We start from the raw sequence: 2,498 nt of genomic DNA, 5'->3' as shown, positions 1-2,498 counted from the left end.
TCATCATCAACAAAACACAGTTACAACATCTGAAAGAATCATGGGCAGCAGAATGAATGATGCATTGTTAATATGTAATTATGTCACTAGCATTATGTAAATGTTATTAGGGAACTGCAGGGGCAAAAAGATCTATATTGCTTCAATAGTTTCCTATTTAGCTGGGAGGGTTTTTTTTAATCATGAATGGATGTTGAATGATTTTTTTAAATGATGATATCCTCTGATTCATGTTACCCAAGAAAAAATGCCCATCTCAACTTAGCAGCAAAAATTGAATCAAAGACTTGACATTATGACCCCTATAAGTATTTTGACTATTTCTCATCAAGGACATTAGCAAAGAGCAATTTTTTATTCCTTAATCACAAAAAAAAGTGGATCTTTAGGAATTTCATTTGTCAGAAAGTAATCTCACCTACTTTCCTTTATTGAAAAATGTGAAAGCCACAGCCAGTTTTACATTTCCAAGAATATGAAATTGAATCCCAAATTCCAAGTATTGGAGAATAAACTAGCATTGTTCAGTTCATCTTCCTCATCTATCACTGATAGTGTGAATTGGGAGCTCCAAATAGAAGTTATTGAACTACAGTGCAATATAATACTAAAAGTGAAATAATTGTATTATTTATCCTAAATATAAAAACACTGTGCAATGATCCTTTCCATGTTCAAAGTGAACTATCAATTTATGAAGAGCTTCTTTCTGTTTTGAAACTGAATACAACTGAATATCAAAATCAGATAGAAGACTCAAGGATGAATTCTACCCTGTACCTCACAATATGAAATATAACCTGACACTTCATGTTTTCTCAGAAGTATCTGTTTTCCAGTTTTGAATCAAAAAAGTATGAAACATGAAAGAAAATAATTAATAATTTACTGTGTCTATTTTCAATTTGCATTTCCCCATGTATATGGTAAAATATGATCTCCATCAGTATATCTGTGTTTATTATGTTCTCTCTTCACACTGTGTTTCAGTAAAAACAAAGAAATCTTTATTATATTTCTGGCAATTGATTTTCCATACATCTGCCCTGCTTCACTAATTTATCTGCTTGGTCTATAGATGCCCTTAAGTTCATGACTCATGCAGTAAGTATTCACCAAATGATGGTTGAGCTGAATGCACTGGAAACACTACTGATGTTATGCTTTGTTCATTGAATTTTCTTTTGATTTCTGTGTTGCTTCAATCCATATATAGAGCAATAGCAAAAAATTGGTGCAAAGCCAGCACTGAATAAAGATTCGTACAACAGTGCTCGCTTCGGCAGCACATATACTAAAATTGGAACAATACAGAGATTAACATGGCCCCTGCGCAAGGATGACATGCAAATTCGTGAAGCGTTCCATATTTTTTGATTAACATAACATAATAATAAAAAAAATGTAAACATTAAAAAAAAAGATTCGTACAACAGACTTTCAAATGTTGGTACAGAGCATTAAAATAATACTGGATCCAGAGGTAATATTCAGCATATTTAGAATGCTGATTCTCAGAAGGATAATAAAAATATTACCAATTGATCTATATAAAATAAGTAAATAAAATACCTAAAACTCCATTGAAAGGCCCAATATTTCTCAAGCATTTTTTAAATCAGTCTATTCCAATCATGGCTTAATCTATAAGAGCATAAATAGATGCATTTCTATCATTGTCTTTCTCCATGATTAAAACACCCAAATGTAACTTTCACAATCCCCCCCCAAAAAAAAGATTCCTATTGCAAACTTCTCTTTTTTCACATTTTAATGTAATAACTGGCATATCTGGGGGTGAGGGAATATTTCTTCACTTTTTGGATCCTTATTTTTGCCTTGCCACAATTTACTAATTTTCTCCAATTATGAATATAGTCTGCTTCAAATCCTTTTCTGGAATGAAGTAGGATGTAAATGTACACATTCTTTCCTAGTATTCTTCAGGTAAGAGAAAGGATATGCTATAACAGGGCCTGAGGCAACTTAACTAACTAACGCAGTCTTATGTAAGCAATTTCTGTAAGGTTTCATTTTTGTAAATATATTTCTAGTGAAAAATGTAAGAGTCATTTTCAGGTTTTTACTTTGGCACATAGAAAACAAGAAGCTATTACCTAGTCTGGGCTTAATAAGCTCAAACACACACACACAGAGAGCACAAAAAAAAACCAAAAACAAATCAAAGACCAGAGAAATAAACTCCGCTGCTCAAATCTAGTATTTGTCCAAAAGCTTAATGATTGCATCAAAAGTCTTTCAAAATCAAATGACTGCCAGTTGATAAAGAGTCACCATTGGTAGAAAACTACCCCCAAAGACAAGAGACTAGAAATGCATTTTCTCTTCAGAGTGAAATGAAAAAGAAGGATTATAAATGGGAATGGAAAACATGCAAGTGAATTCAATCACTCATTTAACAGGAATGATGGAGCAACTTTGTGTCAGTTTCTATTCAAGGTGCTAGAGACACAACTGAACATATCAGTCCAAGTCCT

General features: G+C 32.5%; 1 non-coding gene across 1 annotated transcript; it reads left to right on the top strand.

Moving 5' to 3' along the window:
• Positions 1 to 1,270: 1,270 nt before the first annotated feature.
• Positions 1,271 to 1,374, top strand: LOC123851374 (U6 spliceosomal RNA). The gene has a single exon (XR_006792565.1). It is a non-coding gene; the product is annotated as a U6 spliceosomal RNA (small nuclear RNA).
• The last annotated feature ends 1,124 nt before the right edge of the window (positions 1,375 to 2,498 follow it).

The sequence above is a fragment of the Mirounga angustirostris genome, unplaced genomic scaffold, assembly GCF_029215605.1.
Source record: "Mirounga angustirostris isolate CCGP_5_RB_7025 unplaced genomic scaffold, mMirAng1.0.hap1 SCAF_11, whole genome shotgun sequence".
Lineage (NCBI taxonomy): Eukaryota > Metazoa > Chordata > Mammalia > Carnivora > Phocidae > Mirounga > Mirounga angustirostris.
This window is presented reverse-complemented; position numbering and strand designations above follow the sequence as displayed.